This window comes from Myotis nattereri, assembly GCF_964212035.1.
Source record: "Myotis nattereri genome assembly, chromosome: 13".
NCBI lineage: Eukaryota > Metazoa > Chordata > Mammalia > Chiroptera > Vespertilionidae > Myotis > Myotis nattereri.
The window spans coordinates 16,036,104-16,051,541 of NC_138088.1; the positions used below are offsets into that span (position 1 = coordinate 16,036,104).

General features: G+C 37.5%; 1 protein-coding gene and 1 pseudogene across 2 annotated transcripts in view; one reads left to right on the forward strand and one right to left on the reverse strand.

Moving 5' to 3' along the window:
• The window catches only part of SAMD8 (sterile alpha motif domain containing 8), a 58,987-nt gene that overhangs the window by 38,893 nt on the left and 4,656 nt on the right, over positions 1–15,438 (reverse strand). The gene's annotated exons all lie outside the window — the stretch shown is intronic.
• On the forward strand, positions 7,792–8,089 carry LOC308528869 (non-histone chromosomal protein HMG-17-like; annotated as a pseudogene). Its single transcript has one exon. The product of its transcript is annotated as a non-histone chromosomal protein HMG-17-like (transcript).

The window sequence follows — 15,438 nt, forward strand, 5'->3', positions numbered from 1 at the left end:
AGGCAGCCCGAGAGCTTAGTGGGTTTTATTAGGTTATTTTGTTTTATTTTTAGAGAAGATAGTAGGGATTACTAAGATCACTAAGGCCTATAGGATTAGCACATAATAAGTTTTCAATAAGCATTATTAAATGAATGTGCAAAAAGGAAGTAGCAACCAAAATAATTTAGTAACTCAGTTTCCCAATCTCCTTCCAAACAGGATCATTAAACAAAACAGGAGGCTATAAAAAAAAGAACAGAATCTTACCATCTGTGACAGCATGAATGGACCTTGAGGGTAATGTGTTAAGTGAAAAAGTCAGAGGAGACAAACACCATATGACTTCACTTATATGTAGAATCTGAAGAACAAAATAAATGAACAAACAAAATAGAAACAGACTCATAGATACAGAGAATAGATTGATGGTTGCCAGAAAGGGGGGAGAGAGGTTAGGAGGCTGGGTGAAAAAGGTGAAAGGATTAAGAAATAAAAGTTAGTAGTCACAAATAGTCATGGGGATGTAAAGTACAGCATAGGGAATATAGTGGGTACTTGAAATATGGAGCCACTTTGCAAAGCACGATTGTCTAACTACTATGCTGTATACTTGAAACTAATATAAAATAATATTAAATGTAAACTTTAATTAAAAAATAAGATAAAATAAAAAACAAAACAGGAGATACAAGATGGCAGCAGAGGTAAAAGTTTCACTCACCTCCTCCCAGGACGAAATTAAAATTATAACTAAATTATAGAACAATGAACCTTAATACCAACTGAAGAATAGCTGAACAGAAGTCTTACAACTAAATATATATGCCATAGTGAGACTGGTAGGAAGGGCAGAGACGTGAAAAGGGCTGATCCTACACCCAGGTGCGGTGGTTGAGAATTGGGAGGGATATCTCAGCTGCAAAGGTCCCTCCTGAGAAGTAAGGGGTCTCAATCCCACATTGAATGCCCCAGCCTGGAATACCAGTGCCAGAAAGAAGAGCCTATATAACATGCGGTTGTGAAAATCAGGGGGGATGCTATCTGCCAGGGTGAGATGGGAGACTGCTAAAAATCCAGACACCCTTTCAAAGAGCCAGTGTACAAACTCTTATTCACAGACACTCACCCTGGGTTCCAGCGGAGGGAAGGTGGCTCAGAGCAGACAGGAGTCATACAGAGAGAAATTGAGTAGGGTGGCTTTGGGAAGAAGTATAGGGGGACATATGCCATTATCCCTGAGTGCTGAGTCCCTCTCGCACCTTGCCCACAAATGCCAGATGCCACTTTTTCTGGGGTCGAGCACTCCACTCCAATAGGCATCATTCCATGGGCATACACTAGACCCGTGATGGCGAACCTATGACACTCATTTTTTTGGTTGATTTTTCTTTGTTAAGTTGCATTTAAATATATAAAATAAATATCAAAAATATAAATCTTTTTTTTTTTACTATGGTTGCAAATATCAAAAAATTTCTATATGTGACACGGCACCAGAGTTAAGTTAGGGTTTTTCAAAATGCTGACACGCTGAGCTCAAAACGTTCGCCATCACTGCACTAGACCCATCCTCCAGACGCCCATGGCCCCACCTCTCAAAGCTCACACCCTGGGGAGAAATAAGATGGCTGGGCCCAATCTTGGCTTGCTGCAGTCTTTCTTGGAAGGCTTTTGAGGCGGTCTGGGCTGACAAAGGAGATGTTAGAGACACACAGGTAGAGACTGAATTGTGTGACTTCTGGGCGAGGGCCATTTTTGCTCCACATGCTCCAACCACTGCCACTGGTTCTGTGGAGAGCCCTTCTTCCACATGGCTAAATCTTAATCTGTTTTAACCTGATGGACTCTACTGGCCCTACCCTGACAACTCCCTTGAACCCCACCCCACCCCAAAGGTCCATAAGCCCCAGGTGGGTGATTGCTGGCCACGGTATAACCTGAGACTTTTGCTGAGTGGCCTCAAACTCAGCACTGATGTAGAGTTTGAGCCTATATCAATCTGGTGACCACCACACGGCCCTACCTGCTGACTCACTCAGAACACCTCATACATCTCACATTCACTAGAGACTCATTCAGAGGCTGAGCCTAACAGGCAGCTGGCAGGTGGAGGCGGATCTTGGGGAGCCTTGGGCCCTTTGCTGTCCTGACCCTGGTTCAGTACAGTGGAAGCTGAAATTCAGTAGATAGCTTGGCCCCTCCCATGTGCACCTAGACCCAGCAGAGGCAGCCACCAACAGGGGATCACTTTGTAGATCCTAACACATAGCCCAGGGCCAGTCACAGGCAGCATCTGATATTGATCTGCACTGGAGTCCCTCCCAAGAGGCCCCAGAACCAATACACCCCATGGCTGGCTTCAGATCACATCAGAGCATGACCCAATTAACTCTACAAGCCAAACATCCAAGGGAGATCTTGGCAGGCACAAGAACCTCCTGGGGTGAATTCTACTTCCTGGGGTCAGCTCCCCACAGCAACTCGAGCACTGGTCGGAGTCAATCCTCACAGTCAACCAGCCCAAGGGTCAATCCCACCCATGGACAGTCCAACAACAATCAAGACTAAACTACAATAGGAGGACTCACATAATCCACAAAAAGAACGTACCTGGAACACCAAACTCAGGTGACTGGGGAGACTGCATCACTAAGCCCCACAGGCTACCTACTACATAAGGCCACCCCATCAAGACAGGGAGTCATAGCAGATCTACCTAATATACAGAAACAAATACAGAGAGACAGCCAAAATGGGGAGACAAAGAAACATGCCCCAAATGAAAGAACAGGAGAAATCCTCAGAAAAAGAATTAAATGAAATGGAGGAAAGCAAAGTAACAGATACAGAATTCAAAACAATGGTGATAGGATGTTCAAGGAACTTAGGGGAAGAATAAATGAACCCCTTGTAAATGTAAACAAAGAGACAGTAAACATTAAAAAGGACATAGAAACACATTAAAAAGAACCAGTTAGAAATGAGGAATACAATATCTGAAATGAAGAATACCCTAGAAAGAATCAATAGCAGATTAGATGAAATGGAGAACCAAATCAGCAATTTGGAAGACAAGGTAGCAAAAAAAACACAATTGGAACAGCAAAAAAGAATTAAAAATGAGCCCAGCTGGTGTTGTTCAGTGGTTGAGTGTCAACCCATGAACCAAGAGGTCACTGGTTCGATTCCCAGTCAGGGCACATGCCCAGGTTGCGGGCTCAATCCTCAGTGTGGGGCATGCATTAGGTGGCCGATCAATGATGTTTCTCTCTCATTGATATTTCTATCTCTCTATCCCTCTTCCTTCCTCTCTAAAAATAAATAAAGGGAAAAAATTTTTTTAAATGAGTATAATTTAAGGAAACTCTGGGACAACATCGAAGGTAACAACATTCATATCACAGGGGTACCAGAAGGAGAAGAGAGAGAGAGAAAGGGATTGAGAACCTATTTGAAGAAATAATGATTAAAAATTTTCTGCCGAGACTGGTTTGGCTCAGTGGATAGAGCGTCGGCCTGCGGACTGAGGGGTCCCGGGTTCAATTCCGGTCAAGGGCATGTGCCTGAGTTGCGGGCGCATCCCCAGTGGGGGGCGTGCAGGAGGCAGCTGATCGATGTTTCTCTCTCACCGATTTTTCTAGCTCTCTATCTCTCTCCCTTCCTCTCTGTAAAAAATCAATAAAATACATTTAAAAAAAAAATTTTCCTACTGTGGCAAAGGAAATACACATACAAGTCCAGAAAGTGCAGAATCCCAAACAAGATGAACCCAAAGAGGCCCACAACAAGACACATCATAATTAAAATGGCAAAGATTAAAGACAAAGAGAGAATCTTAAATGCAGCAAGAGAAAGACAGTTAATTACCTACGAGGGAGCTCCCATCAAACTGTCAGCTGATTTCTCAACAGAAACATTCAGGCCAGAAGGGATTGGCAAAAAATATTCAAACTGATAAAAAGCAAGGACCTACAACCAAAATTACCCTACTCAGAAAGGCTATCATTTAGAATCAAAAGAGAGATAAAAAGCTTCCCAGATAAGAAAAAGCTAAAGGTGTTCATTACCACCCAACCAGTATTACAAGAAATTTTAAAGGAACTTGTTTAAGAAGAAGGGGAAAAAAAGATAAAAAATATAAATATTAAAACGGCAATAACTACATACATATCAATCATTACTTTAGATGTAAATGAATTAAATGCTCCAATCAAAAGACATAGGGTGGCTGAACGGATAAGAAAACAAGACCTATACATATGCTGCCTATAAAAGACCCATTTTAGAACTCTTACCATTTGCAACAGCATGGATAGACCTGGAGAGCATTATGCTAAGCGAAATAAGCCAGTCAGAGAAAGATAAACATCATATGATCTCACTCATTTGTGGAATATAATGAACATTATAAACTGATGAACAAAAATAGAGACAAAGACACATCGAACAAACTGTCAAACTTCAGTGGGAAGGCAGGGGAGGGGTTAGGGGTGGGATAAGATATCAACCAAAGGACTTGTATGCATGCATATAAGCATAACCAATGGACACAGACACTAGGGAGGTGAGGGTGGCTGGGGGGAGCTCATTGGGGGAAAAGAAGACATATATAATACTATATATGATACTTTATACAATAAACTAAAACAAACAAAAACAAACCCATTTCAGATTCAAAGACACACAGACTGAAAGTAAAGAGATGGAAAAGATGGCTCATACAAATGGAAATGAAAAAAAAAAAAAAAGCTGGGGTAGTAATATTTTTATCAAACAAAATAGACTTTAAGACAAAGTTAACAAGAGAAAAAGGACCCAGAAATTCCACTTCTGGGCATTTATTCAAAGAAACCCAAAACACTAATTTGAAAAGACATGTGAATCCTTATATTTACTGCATCATTATTTACAACTAGAGGCCCAATGCACGAAATTCATGCAAGGGGCTTGGCCCTCACAGCTGTGACAACTTGCCTCGGCCCTCATGGCACTGGCTTCTGGAAAGTCGTTTGGCTGTCTGGTCTAATTAGCATATTATACTTTTATTATTATAGATAGCCAAGATATGGAAGCAACCTACATGTCCATTGATAGATGAATAGATAAAGATGTGGTACATACATACAATAGAGTATTACTCAGCCAGAAAAACAAGAGCAAAACCTTGCCACTTGTGATAACATGGATGAACCTAGAGGGTATTAGGCTAAGTGAAAAAACTCAGACAGAGAAAGGCAAATTACCATATGATTTCACTTATATGTAGCACCTAAAAAATAAAATAAATGAACAAATAAAACAGAAATAAACTCATAGATAGAGAACAAACTGATGGCAGGTAGGACGAGGATTAGGGGACTGGGTGAAAAAGATGAAGGGATGAAGAAGTACAAATTGGCAGTTATAAAATAGATACAAGGATGTAAAGTATAGCATAGGGAATATATTCAATAATATTGTAATTACTATGTATGGTTTTGGAGGTACTAGACTTATTGGGGTGAATCACTTCTTTTTTTGTTAATCCTCACACAAGGATATTTTTTCCAATGAGAGAACCACAGATGTGTGAGAGATACATTGATTGGTTGCCTCCCACATGTGCCCCAATCGGGGCTGGGATCGAACCTGCAACCCAGGTATGTGTCCTTGACCGGGAATCAAACCCCCAACTCTTTGATCCATGGGCTGATGCTCTAGCCACTAAGCAAAATCAGCCAGGGAAGGAAGGATCACTTCTTAAGTTATACAAATGTCTAACAACTATGCTGTACACCTGAAGTTAATACAATATTGAATATCAACTGTAACTAATATTTAAAAATTTTTTAAATAATTTTTATTATAATATTGAATACCAATTGTAACTAAAATTTAGAAACTTTTTAAAATGTATTTTTATTGATTTTAGAGAGAGAGGAAGGGAGAGGGAGAGAAAAAAATATTGATAAGAGAAACATCAATATGGGGACCGAGTGAGCCTGCAATCTAGGCATATGCCCTGACTGGGAATCAAACCATAGATCTCTTGGTGCATGGGATGACACTCAACCAACAGAGCCACACTGGCTGGGACAGAACAAAAAAATTTTTTAAATATATTTTATTGATTTTTTATAGAGAGGAAGGGAGAGGAATAGAGAGTTAGAAACATTGATGAGAAACATCGATCAGCTGCCTCCTGCACACTCCCTACTGGGAATATGCCCGCAACCAAGGTACATGCCCTTGACCGGAATCGAACCTGGGACCCTTGAGTCTGCAGGCTGATGCTCTATCCACTGAGCAAACCCGGTTAGGGCTCAAAACAAAATTTTAAAGTTCCATAAACAATCTATTTAGAGGACTGATATAGGATTGCCAACTAGGGACAAATAGGAACATTAAAACAAGAATAAATTTGCAACTAATTTTTTAAAAATGAAAACAGACTTAAAAAATGTTAAACTGTCATTTTAATTTGTTCATGAAGACAAAATAAAGGGTATATCAGGTAGGAAGAGTTAACTGCACTAAATAGGAAAGCATATTCAACCAGTACTAATAAGTTTGCTATCATAGCCTTCAAAGGAAAAAGACAAGAGTATATACTCTTCCTTGGTGTGAACTAGTTAATCCTTTCTAAACTAAAACATTCCAGGAGGACTTGTTTAACTTTTGTATGATAAGCACAATGAGGTGACAAGGATAATCAGCTATCTAATCAAGACCTCCTGGTGTAGGAATACAGGAAACAGGATGTGCAGGTATAAGATATCTGCAGAGTGCTGTTCCTTTAAAAGAATATATATCCTAACTCACACAATCCTTAAATTCTGAACTATGCATTTTCAGGAAATAATAAAAGGTAATTATTAGATTAGTTAACACTTAAGTGCCAGGAACTATTCTATGTATTTTACTTGTATGCTCAAATAATCTTACAACAACCATATAAAGTAGGTACTATTATCTTCCTCACTTTACAGATGAGATAACTGAAATAGATGGGTTAAGTAACTTGCCCAAGATGAACTTGTCCTAGTAACTAGTACAGTTAAGTTTTCAACCCAGGAAATCTCATTTCAAAGTCCATGTTCTTACTCACTACACCACATCACCTCACATGAGCTAAGTACTCTTGTACTTCTGTAGGGGATGAATCTCACAAATATTACATATTTTCTAGTTATGAGAAAAGGAATTTATCATCAGTCTTAAATTCTATTAAAGATTACATCAGTGAAGCTGCCTATTAATGAAGGTTTTCTGAATCATAGGTTTGCACTGTTCAGCCTCAAACATGTACTGACTGCTATATGCAGATGTCAGACACTAAAGGCACTCCCCAGTGACAGTCTTAAGATGCCCTCAGGTTATATTTATTTACCCATTAAATATTCATTGTGCACATAATATAAGTGATATTACACTAGACAACGTGACATTTACTTTGTGAATCTGAAACATCCTACTCATAATGATTTTACAGTCTAGAAAGAGATATTAAAGAGATTCCAAAAAAGTAAAAGAAATTATAGCTGCTAGTTCTTAATATACATTAGCTTACTCAATCCTCAAAACAACACTAATAAAACTTTTGCTTTTGTAACTTGTTTAAAAAAAACTGGAAAGTTAAGGGAGTTGGAGAAAAGAGTTATTGACAGTTGGTAAGATTAGAGAAGAGTGCTTGGAAATGACATTTGAGCTAAGTCTTAAAGGAGGGGTGAAACTGTGGACAAAGATAGAGATATAAGAATAATTGTCAGGAGCAGTGTGAGGAGGAGAGAACAAGCCCCGGACTGAGCTAAGCCTGCGCACTGCTATATCCCCACATCCCGCCCTGATGTCCCACCACCATCACCATCATGCCCAGGAGAAAGGCTGAAGGGGATGGTAAAGGAGATAAAGCCAAGATGAAGGACAACCACAGAGAAGATCTGCCAGGTTATCAGTTAAACCTGCTCCTCCAAAGCTTAAAAAGGCCCTTGGCAAAGAAGGGAGAGAAGGTACTGAAAGGGAAAAAGGAGAAAGCTGATGCTGGCAAGGATAGGAATAACCCTGCAGAAAATGGAGATGCCAAAACACACAGGCACAGAAAGCTGAAGGTGCTGGAGGTGCCAAGTGAAGTGTGTGCATTTTTGATAGCTGTGTATTTCTGGAGACTGTACAGTTTGAAATACTATTTTTTATCAAGTTTTATAAATATGCAGAAATTTTTTTTTAAGTTATGTTGTTAGCATACAGAACACTTCATTGTTTTTTTGGGGAAGGACATATAGCACTAATAGAATGTCTCCAAAGCTAGACTGACATGGGGTGGGGAATACCTTTCCCTTCTAGTTTTGAGAAACTTCCTCTTGGTTCCTAGAAGGAGGGGAACTCTTGATGTTGACACACATTAGCCACCTTGGCACAAACATCTTGTTGTGAAAGGACAACAAGATGTTTAGTTTTCCCATCAAGTGGGAAAACTAAAATTCGTTTTTATGTCCTTTCCTCCCTCTCCACTTTAAGCATAGACTTTGACTCTCTTAAGCCCAGAGACCTATTGATACCTGACCCCCCAAAATTGGTTTCCAGTATGTTGGGCAATCTGGACTTCCCAGTGTCACCACTGAGATGGCATCTTTCAATAGAGCAGCAGTTCCTTTGTAGATTGTAGATCTACAGATTGATATTCTTTGCCATTTTCATTTCATTTCTTGAAAATCAGGGTCAGCTTGTGAAAAGTTGTTAAACAACATGTTTAATGTGAAATGTCAACCCTCACTCTAAACTTTCCCTGTTCAGAGCATCAGAAGAAGATTTCTTTGGGTTTCATAGTGGCTTTCTGATTTTGGTAGTTCACTGAAGAAGGGAGTTTGAAAGCTGTTGTATACTGTTGACAATTATCTGCCCATGTCCTGCCTGAAATACCATGATTGTTTATGAAAAGTATCTCTAACAAAGCTGGATGCAGCTTTTGGCTTGGAAAAAAAAAACAAAACAAACAAACAAAAAAGAATAATTATCAGAAGAGTGTAAAACAGGTAGTGAAACTTGGTGCTAGCATGAAAAGTAATGACTGACAGAATGAATAAAACAACTTCCAAAAAGTAGAGACACAGGTTGAAGGAAATACTACAGCAGATGAAAAGATGCCACTGTTTGCGCTCAAACTTTCTGACAGGTACATAAAGAAAAACAAAATAGCATTTTCCCTGTTACTCCCTGGGCATTATGTATAACACATCTTATGTGTCCAGGGGTTAGGAGGCCAAGCACAAACTCTCATCTTCCCACTCCTCCCATCAAGGGGATAATAATGAGGTTCCTCCACACCCTCTCTCAGCCACCAGACTGGAAACCCTGAACCTCTTACCTGGCACTAAGGAAGTAGCGCCTGTAGAAAACTACAATATGAGCGACAAATATCCTCCATGAATACAGATGAAAAATCCGTAACAAAATATTAGCAAATAGAATTCAGCAATATATAAATACATATTTATGTATATATACACCATGAGTAAGTGGAGTTTATTCCAAGGTTGCAAGGCTGGTTCAATATTCAAAAATCAAACAATGTAAACCACCATGTTAACCAGCTATAAAGAATAAAAACCACAAGATTATATCAGTTCATTCAGGAAAAGCATCTGACAAAAAAATGTATCAAGAACACTCATTTATGATTTTAAAAAAACTTTCAGAAAAAAATAGGAATACAGGAGAAATTCTAAATTTGGTAAAGGACATGTATAAAAACCTACAGCTAACATCATATTTAATGGTGAAAGCTGAATACTTTCCCCTAAGGATGAGGAAAGGCAAGGATGTCTACTCTTTATATTGCTATTAAACATAGTACTCAAGTTCTAGCCAGCACAATAAGGTAAGGAAGAAAATAAAAAAAGTGTACATATTGGAAATGAAGATATAAAAATATTCCTATTTGCAGGTGACATGACGGTCTACATAGAAAAATCCAAGGAATCTACAAAAAGGAAACCCAAGACATCCTAGAACAAATAAGTGAATTAGTAAGGTTGTAGGATACAAGAGCAACATACAAAATTCAGTTGTATTTCTGTATGCTAGAAATGAACACATGGATAAAGAAATTTAAAATATAATAAATACCACTTATCACTAAAAAGAGAGAAATACTTAAATCTAACAACATGTATAGGATCTATATATTGAACATTCTGATGAAATAAATCAAAGAAGTCCTAAATAAATGGAGATATTCCACATCCGTGAGTTAACCGACTCAACATAATAAAGATGTCAATTCTCCTCAAACTGATATATAATTTAACATAATTCCTATGAAAATACCAGCAATATAGACAAGATTATCCTAAAATTTATGTGGAAAGGTAAAGAAATTTGAATAGCTAAATCAATTCTGAACAAGAATATAGTGGAGGAAATAACTCTACACAATTTCAAAACTTATTATGTTGCTAAAGCAATCAAGACTATATGATACTGGTAGAAGAACAGGCACACTGATTAACTGAACAAAAAGGACTACCGAGAAATAGCCTTACACAAGTATGGCCAACTGATTTTTGACAAAGTTGCAAAAACAATTCAATGGTGGGTAGTTGAAAAACAGTGCTAGAGTAAATGGATATCCACGGGCCAAAAATGAACCTTCGCCAAATCTCACACCTTATGTAAAATTTCATTCAAAACGTATCATAAATTTAAATGTAAGGTAAAGTGTAGAACCACAAAACTGTTAGACGATAACATAGAAGAAAATCTTCCAGGACCTAGGGTGAAGAACTCCTAAACATGATACTCAAAAGCACAATCCAAAACAAAACAAAAAAATGATAAATTAGACTTCAACAAAATTAAAACTTTAACTATACAGAAGATCCTGTGAAGAGAAAGCAAAGACAAGCTACAGACTAGGAGAAAGTATTTGCAAACGACATACCTGAGAAACAACATATATCTAGAATATACTTTAAAAAACTCCCAAAATTCAACAGTGAAAAGCCAAAAATCCAATTAAGAAAATGGGCAAAAGACATAAAGAGGCATGCCACCAAAGAAGGTATCTGAATGGCAAAAATACACATGAAAAAAATGTTTCAATACCACATACTAGGGAAATGCAAATTAAGGCTATGCTGAAGTATCACTATTCACCTATTAGAACAGCTAAAATAACTATGACAATCTGAAATGGCAGCCAGGATGCAGAGAAACTGTATCTCTCACATGTTTCTGGTGGGAAAGTAAGATTGTACAGCCATGCTGGAAATAGTTTGACAGTTTCTTTTAAAAAAAAAGAAAAAGAAACGTGCACTTACCACACAACCTAGCAATTGTACTCCTGGGCATTTTATCCCAGAGAAATAAAAATTTATGTCCACACAAAAACCTCTACACAAATGTTCACAGCAGCATTAACTGTAACAGCGAAAAGGTGTAAAAAAAACAAAATACCCCACAGTATGTGAAGAGTTAAACTGTGGTACATCCACATCATAGAATACTACTCAGCAATAAAAATGAATAAACTATAGATACTCACAATAACTTAGATTGGTCTCAAGGGCTTTCATGCTGAGTGAAAAGAGCCAATCTCAAAGGTCATATACAGTATGATTCCATTTATATAACATCCTCACAATAACAAATAATACAGATGGAAACAGGTTAGAGGTTGTTGTGGTAAGAGGTAGTATATGTTGGGGGGTGAGAGGGCCACAATAAAGGGGTAGACCAAGGGAGATGTTTATAGTGATAGACTAGTTCTATATCTTGATTGAGGCAATGGTTACACAAATCGTCTCATGATAAAAGGACATACCACTAGACACACATTAAACAAATGTCAATTTCCTGGTCCTGATACTGTATTATAATTATGTAAGATGTAATCATTGTGGGAAACTGGGTAAAAGGTATATGGGATCTTTCTGTTCTATCTTTGTATCTATAATTACCTATATATATAAAAGCCTAATATGCAAATTACCTCCTCAGGAGTTCAACCGGGAGACCAGGAGTTTGATCACTCACTATGACGTGTGCTAACCACCAGGGGGTGGCACGAAATGAAGAAAGGCCCTGGCTGGCAGCTGGCAGCCAGGGAAGGGAGGCCCCTGCCAGCAGCTGGAAGGTCCTGATTGGCCCTGATCACTGGCCAGGCCTAGAGACACTACCCATGCATGAATTTCGTGCACCAGGCTTCTAGTTTCAAAATAATTGTGAAGAAAATCTTCAGGAGCTAGGGTGAAGAGCTCCTAAACATAATATTCAAAAGCATAATCCAAAATAAACAAACAAAAAAAGATAAATTAGACTTCAACAAAATTAAAAACTTTTACTCTACAAAATTGTGAATCTATTTCATTTATCCCTTTTTTAAAATATGTTTTTATTGATTTCAAAGAGAGGAAGGGAGAGGGAGAGAGAATCACTGATTGACTGACTCCTGCATACCCGCTACTGGGGATTGAGCCCCAAACCCGGGCATGTACCCTGACAGGAAATTGAACCATGACCTCCTAGTTCATGGGTTGACACTGAACCATTGAGCAACACTGGCTGGGCCTCTAATTATTTCAAAATAAAAAGTTTTAAGTTTTTTTTTTAAAGGAGAAAAATGTCCTGAAAATAGTATATGTACATATCTATAATAATACAAGCATAATATGCTAATTAGACCAGATGTCCTTCCGGATGACCTTCCGGGCGAAGCTGGGGCCGTGAGGGAAGCCTGGGTCCTGGGTGCCAGAGGGAGGCCGGTGCCAGCAGCCGGGGGAAGGAAGGCCTACTCTTGCACGAATTTCGTGCATTGGGCCTCTAGTTTTTAAATTTAAAAAAATCAAACTATTAACAGTTACTCCTCTGATGGACTCTTTCATTCTCTAAATTAAATATTTCTACAAATGAGCATAAAATGCTTAATAATCAGAAGGAAATAGCCCTTTTAAGAAAATGAAAATATTTTTCACTGCTTGAAGCACATCACACTTAAATAGAGATGGATAGAAAATTAAGACAATCAATTAAATTCAATTATTAACCTATGTACGAGTATACATACTAAATAAAAGATAAGAAACAGTGAGGCAACTAACAAGACCAATAAATCCAAGAAAAGATCTGATTATAGATCCACTCCCCGCTCCCATAAACAGTGTGACTTTGGAAAATGACTTAACCTTTATACTTTGAGATGACAAACAGAAACTAATAAGAAACATTAAACCATCTCATTTTGTAATTTAGAACAATGTTAGAATTCTGACAATGTTAGAATTGGAAGCACTGTGGAAGGATCTGGTACAATTCCTTAATTTACACCTGAAGAAACTAAGGCTAAAGAGTTACATAACTTTAAATTTAGTTAAATAGCTAGAGAGCTATTCCACAACAGAATCTGATATAACATCCAGAAAGCACAGTACTTAAGAGTGCTGGCTCTGGAATCAAACTGCTGAGGTTCAAACTGCGGCTTTTTCAGTTACAGTTAGGTGACCTTGCAGCAGTTACTTAACCTCATTGGGCCTCATTATTCTCACCTGTAAAGTGAGGGGACTACTAGTTCCCACACCACAGGCTTGTTGTAAAGATTACGTAGAATAATACATGCAATGCATTTATAATAATGCTTGGTAAATAGACTGCTCAGTGAATGTAAGCTAGTATTGCCATCATTATGAGCTCCTCTTTCTGACAGTTGTCCTAAGGCTAAAATTAAATCATTAGGAGTGTCATCTGTCAACTAATAGTCAAACCTACTCTTAATTCTGGAAATCTTTTGGTTAATAAAAAATAAATAGGAGCATTTGAAAACAAATTTTAAATCTTATAAACGTTTTGCTTAGGGTGGAATCAATTTTCATCAAAACAACAATGTAATCAAGTAACATTAACTGAGAAACAGAATAGCAACACAATAGTGATTCCAGTTAACTAATGCAGAATTCTACACATGAACATGAGTCTCTCATATAAAGACTTATTTAATATAAAATATAACTAAATAAAAGAATTTCAATAGGAGCATTTTTTTAAAGTATGTCATACACAATAATTTTGGAAGAAATTGGGGTAATTTCCTAAAGTGACAGGCTCCAATAAGTGGAAAAACACAAACTGTTCTAAGGGCTAGATTATGTAAACACACAAGAGACCAATGGCTTCTAATTTATCATTAGGCAACCCTTAGAATGCAGAGGATATATCAACAAAATGAAACCTTTACTCTCTCTGTGTAAAGGTTTACAGAACCAATGTCCATGTTTAGATGGTGATTGTAGTGATTTAAATATGCTGTATTTTTCTTGTAGTTTCACCTGATGGTGTGTGTATGTACACAAAACACTCTAAAGTTCTAGAGTATAGCTGTCTGAAACAATTTAAAAACCATATACTGACTTTAAAAACCATGGATTCAAATGTCCCTAAAGGAATTTAGAAGTGATGCAACTTGATTCACATATGCAAAATGTGCTGTTTTTGGAAGTTATTACTGATCTGGTATACAGTAAAAATTTTAAGTTTTTGTTTCTAAGTGACATATGAAACCTAAAGAATAATATTCATATTCCAAAGCCAGTAAAGGAGAGATTATTAATAATTATGCAAAGTTAGTGTCAATATATTCTCCTTAGGGAAATTATACATTATAGTTGCATTCACTCTAAAATAAGCTTAAAATTCACTTTTACCTAAAAGCTTTTACCATATTAAAGCTTATTTAATATGCACCCAATAGAGACAAACTGATTGTAACTTGTAGATCCACAAACCAGAGCATAAAAGTAATTTTTATGAAAGCAAAAAGCCTAAACTACAATGTAGAAGGATAAGATTTACTTTGGGCATTTAGCTCTACAGTTTGTAGTATTTGGGTCTATCTAGCTTTTTAAACCCCATTTTTAATATTCAATCCTAAATTAAAATATTTTCAGTGAGCAAACAAAAACTATTCTTTTCTCTTGATCTTTATCAAGAGGACCTTTAGAATACAGAGGATGTATCTGTTTACTTTTTCTTAGTAAGCACGGGGCATCTTTCCTAAAACACCTATGAAATCTGTATAATTACAAAACAATTTCTAAGACTTTGAACCAATTCCTACCATCCATTTTTGACACTCCAGCAGTGATTTTTCTTCTGCTTTGTTGTGTCCCACTTCTGAACAGAATTTGGGACAGCACATTTGAAGTCAAATAGCCTCCTCACTTATATCATCATACCGCACCTCCGTTCTGGGACATTGTTTTGCTGCCAGGACCATGCACTCAATATACTACATTTTTTAAAAAGTTGTCATGCATACCAATGAGCACAAACTTTTTCTGGCTCCAATTTGTCTTTAAGACTCCCGCTATCAGGTTGCACTTAAGTCTATACCAGTCTAGAACTGTCTCAACTCAACGAATAAGAATCTAATAAACAACATTGTCCAGTTTACATCCTCAGTTATGCAAACACAACAATCAAAATTTA